Source organism: Equus caballus, chromosome X, assembly GCF_041296265.1.
Source record: "Equus caballus isolate H_3958 breed thoroughbred chromosome X, TB-T2T, whole genome shotgun sequence".
In the NCBI taxonomy this organism is placed as follows: Eukaryota; Metazoa; Chordata; class Mammalia; order Perissodactyla; family Equidae; genus Equus; species Equus caballus.
The window spans coordinates 64,062,371-64,074,580 of NC_091715.1; the positions used below are offsets into that span (position 1 = coordinate 64,062,371).

At 38.4% G+C, this 12,210-nt stretch overlaps 1 long non-coding RNA gene across 1 annotated transcript in view; it reads right to left on the bottom strand.

Moving 5' to 3' along the window:
* Positions 1-12,210, bottom strand: part of LOC138921988 (uncharacterized) — a 321,454-nt gene that overhangs the window by 155,294 nt on the left and 153,950 nt on the right. The gene's annotated exons all lie outside the window — the stretch shown is intronic.

Sequence of the window (12,210 nt, forward strand, 5' to 3'; positions counted from 1 at the left end):
TAAATGAGAGTCTGGACTGAGCAAAAGGATGGTTAAGATATGAGGAAAACTTATGTGCTCTAGTTAAAAGACCAGCTGTATTTTTTATACAACAATAATTCTTATGGAGCCTCCAAATGTATCCTGCAAGGTTGACTTTGGTCTGCATGACCATCCCAAGACACTGGGGACTTCCTGAATTCTGTTCCTGGCTTCAGGCAAAAGCCAGCACCCAATTCTTTCCTTCCTTCTTTCGGAGCTTCAGAGGCATGTTCATGGCCAGAAGCAAAGTGGACTGCCAATTCAGGATTCCCAGGCCCACCCAGAAGCCTCCTACTAGGAAGCAGAAGCTGGTTTGTATAAGACTCAGATTGCACCAGAGTAAGCATCCCCCAATGTGCCATTCTTTTTTGACCTGACCTGTTAGAGACAGGCCCCAGTGAACAGAGGGTGTCAAGCAGAGCATAGGAGAAGCAAGACATGCCTTGTTTTTGCCTTGGGGACTCTGTCTAAAACATGTGCAGGGACTTCCTCTTGTCCTTAATCTGCCTAAGTAGCATAATTGTATAGAGACACCAGCCCAGCTCCGTCACTTTTCCAGGCCAAGATACCTGAGCCTGCAGTATCAACACAATAAGCTTTGGGAGAATAGTATAGAGCTGGATAGAATATGAGGTTGCTGAATGTACAGCTGAGGAAGCAGAAGCTAAGAGAGGGGACGAGGTTTTCACTGTGCCTCACAAAAAGTCCCAATCACCCATTTGTAGCCTCCTCCAAGGGTGGAGGATCTGGGGTAGTTACCCTAAGATTTGATCTACTTCCTAGCCTACATCTTTTGGTCTGCAGAGCCACATCCCACATCCCACCCCAAACCCCTCTCCTATTCACAAAAAGAAGAAAAAAGAAAGTAACTTTTTCTGGTTTGATTCTGATCTAGATAGCAGAATTCAAACCTTCATTGCTCTCAAATCTAGACCATGTTTCTGATTTCTTTTTCTACCAAACTCCACTCCCATATACACACATATATTACCTGGCCCACTTGACAGGCTAAGGGCTAAAATTAGGCCTTCGTTTAAAACTGAGGTATTTAGGCAGGATCCTGTAAGGGAAAGAACACTGAACTGGAATCAGAAGATCTGAGTTTGAGAGTTAGTTGTGCTACTAACATACTGTATGACCTAGGAAAATCACTTTATTTCTCTGAGCTTTAATTTATGATGTGTAAAATAGCAGTGCCTATCTCTGACCATCCCACAGCCCAGTCTTTCAAACCCAGATGAGATAATGGAGATGAAAAGACTTTGTAAACAGTGTAACACTTTGGAAATAGGAGTTATTTGGAGTTGAAGCCTAATAAGTAGATTTGGAGCCCCACTGCTTGGATCCTTTAAAAGCTGGACCATCACAATAATCATCTAACTGAATACCAAGAAGAGCCTTCCTAACCTTCAACAGGGTGGGCAATCAGTCATCAGAGAGGAATCGTGGATATGTGCCCTAGGGTATTCCTCAGGATAAATATCCTAATGCCAGGATTTAAAAAGCACATGTTTAAGAGTTGGCTCTGTCACCAAGTCACTATTATAACCTTGAGCATAATATCAATTAACAAATAATAATAGCAGATACCATTTACTAAGTACTTCTGATAGGGCAGGCATAAGCCAAGTGCTGCATTGTCTGCATTCTATAGCTTAAACCTCACAATATGCTATGAGAGGGACTATTTTTATATCTCTTTTATAAATGAGGAAACCAAGGCACAGAGAGGTCACACAGCACATAGAACAGCTGGAATATGAACCTTGGACATTTTAACAAAAATTGTCTTAAGCCTATGTATTACTACCTCTGCCCTCTCTGGACCAAAAAAGAGGCTGAAAGGATTCTTAAGAGCCCCTCCAGCTCCAATACCCTGAGGTTCTGTGCTTCTGTATTTAGGAGCAGAGGGAGAATCAAAGCATAGTCATTGGAAACAGAGACAAAGTAGAACTGCTCTGTGATTTCCCTCTAAAATCATCACTTGATTGGTAGCAATAGTAGAAAGGGAAAAAGAACTTACAGAAATGCATTTATCAGTATTTACACAGTAGTTTTTATGTGTCAGGCACTTTTCTAAGCACCTTACACATATTAAGTGCCTAGGGTCACACAGATGGAAAGTAAGAGCCGGGATTCAAATCCAAGCTGTTTGGCTTTAGGATATTGTGCTTTTAACCACTGTGCTACACTGCCTGTCTTTTTAGTAGCAATGATATGCTAAGCACTCTGCTAGATGTGATTTCTGTAAACAATCCTTAACAATCTTATGCTTCGCACAAATTGTTCATTCGTAGAATCTCCAAGCCTGAAAATGTATTCAGAAGACTTTGGTTCTAGGGTTCGCTCTGCTTCAGAGTTTCTGCATTACCTTGGGAAATTCCCTTTCCTTCTCTGGGCCTCAGTTTTGTCAAGTACCAAATGGCAAGGCTGGACCAGATAGTCTCTCTCTTTCTAGGCTTTTTAACATGATTGTACAGTTTATGTTCAATTGGTTTAGAAAATAGAGTTCTCTTTCTCATGGCCTCTTCTAGGATCTCACCTTTTGGCCAAAGATCCCAGGGGACAGCTACAACTTGGTCAGCTTTCTGAAAAGAACCATTTTTCCTACTCACTAGGCTACTTGGGGCTAATCACTACCATCTAGAGTGAACTATATCCACTTTCACCTCAGCAACTCTGCTCCCACCATTCCTGGCAGTTATTTCTCCAAATCTCTAAACACTAACTCATCCTTCAAGAGCAGTTAAAAAATCACTTCCTATAGGAAGCTCTTGGGCCCTCCCTGATCACCCTCTCCCTAGACTCAGCCAATATTTGATTATCAATTTTGTGTTTCTTGGTGTAAGCTCCTTTAGTTATAGTGTCTTTCTCATCCTTACGTCCCACCACAGTGACTAGTACAATGCCTGGCAGATGACCAGCTCATTCAATAAGGATTTATTAAAAAGTACTTATGCACTGTTGATGGGAATGTAAATTGATACAGTCACTATGGAACAGTATGGAGATTACTCAAAAAATTAAGAATAGAACTACCATATGGTCCAGCTATTCCACTTCTTGGTATATCTGAAGAATACAAAAACACTAATTCAAAAAGATATATGTATCCCTATGTTCATTGCAACATTATTAACAATAGCCAAGATATGGAAACAACCTAAGTGTCTATTGATGAATGAATGGATAAAGAAGATGTGGTATATATAAACAATGGAATACTACTCAGCCATAAAAAGATGAAATCTCGCCATGTGTGACAACATGTATGGACCTTGAGGGTACTATGCCAAGTGAAATAAGTCCGATGGAGAAAGACAATTACTGTATGATTTTCACCATATGATGGGATCTAAAAAACCAAAATAAACAAGCAAACAAAACAAAACAAAAACCAACTCATAGTCACAGAAAACAGATTTGTGGTTATCAGAGGGGAAGAGTGTGCAAAATGTTTACAGGGGTCAATTTTATGGTGATGGATGGTAACTAGACTTTTGGTGGTGATCACTTCGTAGAGTATACAGATGTCGAACTATAATGTTGAACACTTGAAACTTATATGTTATGTACCAATTTTACCTCAATAAAAAAAAGGAATACAAAAAAAGAACCTCAGAAGAGCCTTTGAAAGTTCATCGTGCCCTCACCGCATGAACCTACAGGGTCTAACTGAGAAAGGCATCATCTCTTCGCCCTCCAGCTAAGGACCTCCTCAAGACTCCATTCTTGTTTCATCCAGTCCCCTGAGGTGAGAAACAGACATCCCACAACTTCCTCTACTTATAATATTTGCATGGCTTGGGCTCAAGCAATCAAGCTCATTCCTACATAAATTTGCTTCCCTTTGTACAGGGGAAAGTAATGTGGTCTGAGTCTGGAGGAAGGTTTGTGCCAAGAGAACCTCCAGGGCACTTGGGGCTGGTTTGGAAGCTTCATTCTAGCTAGCTGGATTCCCTGTGGCTCTGGACTCTGCATTCAGGGTGGTAAAGCTGGCTTTCAAGTTTTCCTAAAACCAGTGTAGTAGAAGTTGCAAAGTACTTGAGCCACAGTTGTTCAATTGATTTTACTAGAGCAAGGAAAGTGGAAACATTACAGAGATTATATGAAAAAAGACAATGTTGAGAAAGAATAACTCCCTACACAATTGATGTAAAAGAGATATCTGGAACAAAAGAACACTCAAATTCTTATTCTTCTACCCTCAAGCTGCCCAAATATTTTGAATATCTAAACAATTTATATTAAGCACTTATGATGTGGCAGGCACTTCGTTATGAACTTCGAAGAGGATGAAGCTGAAGAAGTCTCAGCCCAACCCTCGACTTGTCTAGTAAAATTATCTTTGAGTTTCTCCTCTCAAATGGTATTGTTGGACCTGCCTGTACCCTCCAGTCATGCTGCCTACTGACCAAGTGATGTGATGTACCGCAGCCCTCCAAAATAGCAAAGTTCAAAGTCAAATTCAACCTGTGTTCCATACCAGCCTTCTGAACCTCTCGTTTTTCCTGTGGCTTTGGCATCTTATTTTTTGTCTCCAAGACTGAATTTGGACTTTTGTAAGCGATCTGGATATGATTTCACCATTATGATATCCCTTTTTAGTGCTTCAGATAAGGACATTATGGTACAGTGGAAAGAGCTTGTGGCTCTGAAATTAGAAAGAGAAGGGTCAGACTCCAAGTTCTGCCATTTATCAACTGTATGACCTTAAGCAGGTCACTTAACCACACTGAGTTTCAGTCTCCTCTGTAAAATAAAGAAGTGGTATCTAACTCATAGGGGTGATTCAAAGAGTTCATGCTAGTAAAGCACCTAATTTAGATGCTATAACATGACAAAGACAAGTTATTATATTTTACATAATCTTATATTATACAATTCCCATTTTATATAATTCCCTAGTTCCTTCGCCTCCTTTCTCTAATCCGCATTTCCCTTATATTTCCAGGAGGAGAGTAAACAAAGTTATCTGTTTTTGAGAGTGAATTTGCGGTTCAAATGGAAACTGCTTTGTAAACTATACGGAACTATAAGAAGAAATAGGCAAAAAGAATAAGAGTAAGTAAAAAAAGCACATGGCCATGATTCCCCAACACAAAATTTCTTTGCTTTTCTTGTTATTTCTTGAACCATTACATTTCTAGCTCTTTTATCTTTATTGTTTTCCACGTCCTTCTGCTAGTCCTCTTACTAGATGGTGGCTGTTTCTCAAGTTTTTGCTTTTTTTTTTCTCCCTCAGTAAACTGATTTTGGTTTCCAGATTCAGTTTCCAGATTCAGCAGTTACAAATCAGGACTGAGCCTGCCTCACTAGTGTTGGGAGGAACCAAGGTTCCTGAATCCCAAGCCGGCGGAAAATAGCAAAGTGCTCTAAAAGTCTTAATAGTCAGCATTACCAAAAGTACAAGTGGCAAAGCTGGGTGGAGCTGTCAAAAGAACACGATGTGTAAAGGAGGGCCAGGATTTGGAGTCAGAACTCCTGAGCTCAAGCCCCTCATTAACTCTGACATGAGTTATAACTATAATAACTGAGATTTATATAGTACATTAGAGCTGAAAAGCACTTTCACATATATTCTTTCATTGATCCTCTTAATTGGTTTCTTTATTCCAGTCTCTTAATGCTCCAATCCTGACAGACAGAGTAAACGTCTTAAAACACAGACCCAATCAGGTCACTTCTATATTCTAAACCCTTCAAGGGCACTGTACTACTAGTTAAATAAATTATTTTATATCCATAACAATGAAATACCATGCAGCCATAAAAATGAAGGAAGCAATTTTATATGTACTGATATGGAACAATCTTCAAGACACGGTAAGTAAAACAATAATAATAATAATAAGGTGCCTAACAGAGTATAGAGTATGCAGCCATTTATATTTTAAACAAGAGGTGACATTAAATATATTATTGTGTAAGTATGGAAAGGAAACTGGCAGACTTTATGGTCAAGGATTTGCATAGATTTTCTTTTCACTGTTTATTACCATATGCATGTTATCTTATCAAAGAATAACAAAATAAAAATGCCAATGGATTCTCTTCATCTTTATGATTAAGATCCAAACTCTTTGGTCTGCCTTTTAAAGACCCCAATAATCTGGCACTAAAAGACCTTTGTAAGCTGATTTCCAGCTATTCCCTTTCATGTACTCTATAGTTTGGGCAAGTTAGATTTAGTCACTGTTCCTCTTATATACCCAAAAAATTGTAGCTTCTATACCTCTGTTCATGTATGACAGTCCTTCAGGTATCTGAAAACACAGAGTATGTCTCCTTGAGTGTTCTCCTAAAATAGTTCTGTCTCTATCAACCATTCTTTACTCCTAGGATCTGGGTTCCAGCACCTTTTCAAGTCACTAACTCCCCCTAGAATGCTTCAGTTGTTTCTTGTCCCTCTTCAAATATAGATCCCAGAGCTGTACACTATACTCATTAACGCAGTTTATTATCACAGTGGGTTTTTATCTTTTGCATCTGCATCACTTTTGTCTTGGACTAGCTTACAATTAAACAAATCCTTCCTCCTCATCTATCGTCTTTTTTTCATATGTGCTGCTTTTAGTTTATATCTCCCATATTTTGTGTGGAGGCTTTTGGGGGCCCATGTATGATCTTTATATGGGCCTCAAGTAAATTATATTTTGTTAGAATTAGCCATTGCTTGGAACTTCTGGTGTCTCTGTGGTACATCCTCATGCTGTTATTCAGCATGACTGCTGGCCCTCCTAGATTTGTGGTGTTCACATAATTCACTTCCCATCATTATGTCTTCTTTAGTAGCAAGAACAAAATAGATTTCAAATTAGTGGAGCAAAAATTAATAAGATTTTACTGTATTGTGTTTGAGACTTACCTTGTTTAATCCTTCTAGGAGAAGTCAAGTGAAAATTTAAAGGCAAGTTTAGTAAAACTCATCGTATGGTGCTAGAATTTCATATCGAAGAAAAGAATGTAGGAGGTATAGTTAAATCATTTGTCATTGAAAAAAGAGATATTTGTTTCATCAGAACAAGGAAATATAAGGTTATAGACAAAAAATATGGTAAATATGCCAGCTCTAAATGTGTGCTTAGGAGGATGGGTATATGGATGCTCTCATAGTCTTTAACAGAAGAATATCAACAACAAACAACATTAATTAGTTTTCCAAGTATACATGGTACTCTGTTGGGCCTTGTGCAAAAAAACAAACAAGCAAAGAAAAACCAAGCTATATAGATATGATCCAACTTCTGATACACATACGGACAAAAAAGAAAAAAACCAAGAGTCCAGAGAACAAAAACATCAATTAATATCTGAGTGAACAGCAAAGGGTTAACATCATCTACAACTTAGAAGTTAGTGGCTTTACCTCTTATCCTTAAGCTCTAGATAGAATGGCTTGAATCACTGTCCCAAGTTCTATGTATAATCCACTGCCCTTCTCAAGATTTCTATGATTTGCTGGGGAATTTAAATTCTCATGGTCACGTCTGGACTGGATTCACGCTTCTGCTGAATTCCATTTTTCTGTTCTACATCTTGCAGCGTTCTCTTCTCTTCCTCTAGGGAAATTTGTCTTCCTCTTGATGTTCACAAAACATGAAATACACAAAGTTTTTAATAGTGACAGACTTTGATGAAGTTTTGCGAAATTGATGGAATTTTGTATCATAGAAAATCAGACAATTTAAATTGAATATTAATCATCTCTCTTGTTAAAAAGTCCCTAGGTTATTTCAACTAACTCAAGTGTATCCTCCATCCAATTAATCCTCCTCTTCTTTTTCCTTGCCCCCTCACCCTGCCCAGCAATTCAATTCAAAATCATTCTTCCCACTTGTTTTGTCCAGCAATCCAGCTCTTCTAGCATGAACTCCCAACCTATGTTTAGATACTATTTGCATATACAAAGACTCATTAAAGTAATCTGTTTAATACTGGGTCATCTACACAGGATCTGCCTTTTCTTTCTCCCTCATGGCAAGATAGAAATTTAATTCCCAACCAATATGACTTCTATTAACCAATCCTCAAACCCAATCACATCCCTCTCTATATCAGTTACCCATTGCTGCATAACAAATTACTCCAAAACACAGAAGATTAAAGCAAAAAACATTTATTATCTCACATAGTTTCTTTGGATCAGGAATCCAGTAGTGTCTTGATTCTAGCTTAGTATCTTTCATGAAGTTGCAGTCCAGATGTCAGTGGGGATGCAGGCATCTGGAGCTGGAATATATACTTCCAAGTTCACTCATGTGTTTGTTGGCAGTCTTCAGTTCTGTGGAGGCTCTTAGTGAGAGACCTCAATTTCTCAACATGTAGGCCTCTCCACAGGCTATTTTAGTGTCCTCATGACAGGGTAGCTGGCTTTCCCCAGAGCAAGTGATCTAAGAGGGCAAACCAGCGAACTATAGTGTCTTTTATAATCTAATCTTGGAAGTGACGTGCCATCACTTCTATCCACTGGCTCCATAATTACACAATTTCATAGTATAAAAATGTGGGGTCTCTTGTTCAAAAAGTAGGGAGAAAGTGCTGGTAAAGGTAGTCTCAGCTTGCCATGGTATTTATTTGCTATTTAATGTTCCAAGTAAAGAAAAATTAAAATTTTAAAATTTACTGAATTTTACCATTTGTCTTTATATTGTGCAATGCTGGTGTCAAATGCAAATATCAGAGCATTTAATTCATACGCAAAATCACTAAAATTATGCAATTTGTACTTTGAGCGCGCCTTAAGCTAGCCAGAAGAGACAAACAAAAGCCAAAATCAAGAAGGTTTGAAAGAGGAAAAGATGATCCCCCAGACACAGAGTAGTGCTGATTTTTGTATGCAAGTGAGAATGCATAGCCGAAATTTGCCAGGAGGGGTCCACCCCCAACGCAGGGACACACACATTTGCTCAAGCCAGTTGGCTGTAGATTTCCCCCTCATGCTAGTCACCAGAGGACCAACTTTCTATACAGTGAGGTGAGAAGGGGCAGCAGACTCTGGGGAAATTGAGCCAGGCATCTTCCCCTTCCCACAAGTCTCCCACCCCAACCTACAGTAGACAGGCAACCTCCAGAGGTATCGCAACTTCCTAAACAGGACACGTTGGGTACCTAGATCAGCAGTGGGCAAAAAGTCTTGCCCCAGCTAGATTGCAGCATCTGGCCAGCCTCCTACCAGAGGTGCTATGGTGCTGACAGCCCGGGATGGAGATGGCACCACCATGCTCAACTCTAAAACTCCAAGGACCATACATGCCCAATTCCAACCTTCCTTATACCTGTTTCCAATCTTCCCTACACCACTGGAAGCAGAGAGTGGCAGAAGTCTCTGGTAGGGGGCGTGGAGGAGGAGTCCAAGTGGGACCCTCTGTCATGAGCAAGCAGCTAAGAACCCATTCTAGGGAAATAGGGAGAGAGCAGGAGGTGGGCCGCATCCCCGGCTCATGCTCCATTGTTCCATTGAATTTCACTTACAAAATACAAATTCAAACATAAAATTATTAAGAATTTGAAGATGATGACTGCAGAGCATTAAACCCCAATCCCAGGGTTCATCTGAGTTCTTAGCCCTGTGCAACTGCCCCAGTCACAGGTTTTGATGCCAACCCTGTTTCTAACTTATGCTATCAGTCGCTCATACAGACCAGCCCTAGTGTAATATGGGAGGATGTGAATACTAGGAAATGGGGATATTGGGGGCTGTAAAGTTTACTTACCCTCCCCTCCACATCCCATGCTGGATTTAGTGCTCTTCCGCACCCTGTGGAGCTTACCCCTATGACAACATTTAGTCTGATACATTGAAATTATCTGTCTACAAGTCTATCTCACCCAACTAGAATGTGAATTCTTTGAAGGCCAAGACTATAGATTATTTGTATGTTTCCAATGCCAGAATTATGCCTGGTATAATCTGAAACCTCAATTAATGCTGTTGAATAAATAATGTCTCAATCCCAATTTTTTTCAAGCTTTAGTGAGGTATGATTGACAAATTAAAAATTGTATATATTTAAGACATACAATGTGATGTTTTGATATATGTATACATTGTGAAATGATTACCACAATTAAGCTAAAAACATATCTTATGATTGAAAGTTTGTACTTTGAAAAACATCTCCCCATTTCCCCCACTCTCAGCCCCTGGTAACCACCGTTCTACTCTGTGTTACTATGAGTTCCACTTTTTTAGATTTCATATATGAATGAGATCATGCAAAACTGAAGTCTTCATGGAATTGTATGTGCACAGCTATTCCAGGTCAGAGAAGATGATAGTGGCAGATATACTTGAACATGTGGAATCTTTCATTGTAATTAGGTGTTGAATGTGCTGGTCATTGTACAAATGTGAATGAATAGGTTCTTTTATGCCTTTCTAGATGTTGGGGCATTATTTTTTACATGGATGGAATTTTGATCACATATTAGACAGAACCATTCTTTTTTCCCCTGGCTTATTGAGATATAATTGATATACAACATTGTGTAGGTTTAAAGTGTACAATGTGATGATTTATGTATATATTGAGAAATGATTATCACAATAAGGTTAGTTAACACGTCCATCACCTCACATAGTTACCTTTTTTGTCTGAGTGTTGAGAACTTTTAAGATCTACTTTCTTAGCAACTTTCAAATACAGTATACAATACATTATTATTAACTATTGTCACTGTGCTGTACATTAGGTCTCCAGAACTTGTTTATCTTATAACTGAAAGTTTGTATCCTTTGAAAAACATCTCTTTATTTCCCCCACTTTCACCTCAACCTCTGGTAACCACCAGAGTTCTACTCGGTTTCTATGAGTTCAGTTACTTTTTTTTTTTAGATTTCACATATAAGTGAGATCATACAGTATTTATCTTTCTCTGTTTGGCTTATTTCACTTAGCTTAATGTCCTCTAGGTTCATCAATATCACAAATAGTGGAATTTCCTTCTTTTTAAAAACTGAATAGCATTTCATTGGATATATATGCCATATTTTCTTCATTCATTCATCCATCAATGAATATCTAGGTTGTTTCCAAATCTTGGCTACTGTGAATAATGATGCAATAAGCAAAAGAGTGTACATATCTCTTTGACATAGGGATTTTATTTCCCTTGGATATTTACCCAGAATAAGGATATGGTAGTTCTATTTTTAGTTTTACGAGTAACCTCCATACTGTTTCCATAATGACTGTACAATCTACATTCTCACCAACAGTGTAAAAGTGTTCCCTTTTCTCCACATACTCACCAACAGTTATCATTTGAATTTTTTACGATAGCCATCCTAAAAGTTGTGATATGATATCTCATACTGGTTTTGATTTGCATTTCCTTGATGATTAGTGATGTTGAGCATCTTTTCATACACCTGCTGGTCATTTGTGTGTCTTCTTTGGGAAAATATCTATTCAGGTCCTTGGCCCATTTTTAGTTGGGTTATTTGTTTTACTGGTATTTTGTATGAGTTCTTCACATATTTTGGCTATTAATCTCTTATCAGATAGGTGGTTTGCAAATATGTTGTCCCTTCCACAAGTTGCCTTTTAATTTGTTTGATTTTTCCCTTTGCTGTCCAGAAACATTTTAGTATGATGTAGTCCCATCCCACTTGTTTATTTTTGCTTTTTTTGCCTGTGATTTTGGTGTCAAGTGCTAAAAATCATTGCCAAGGCCAATGACAAGTAGATTTCACCTATGTTTTCTTCCAGGGGTTTTATGATTTCAAGGCTTATCTTTAACTCTTTAATTTATTTTGAGTTGATTTTTGTCTATATTATAAGATAAGGATCTGATTTCATTCTTCTGCATGTGGATATCCAGTTTTCCCAACACCATTTATTGAAGAGACTATCCTTTCCCCGTTGTGTATTTTTGATGTCTTTGTTGAAGAATAGTTGACCATATATGTGTGGACTTAGTTTTGCGCTCTCTATTCTGTTCCGTTGGGCTATGTGTCTGTTTTTATGCCAGTACCATACTGGTTTGATGACTATACCTTTGTAATATAGTTTGAAATCAGGTAATGTGATGCCTCCTGCTTTGTTTACCTTTCTCAAGATTGTTTTGGTTACTCAGGGTCTTTTGCCGGTTCCATAAAAATTTTAGGATTGTTTTCTCTGTTTCTGTGAAAAATGCCATTGTAACTTTGATATGGATTGCATTGAATCTGTAGATCACTTTAAG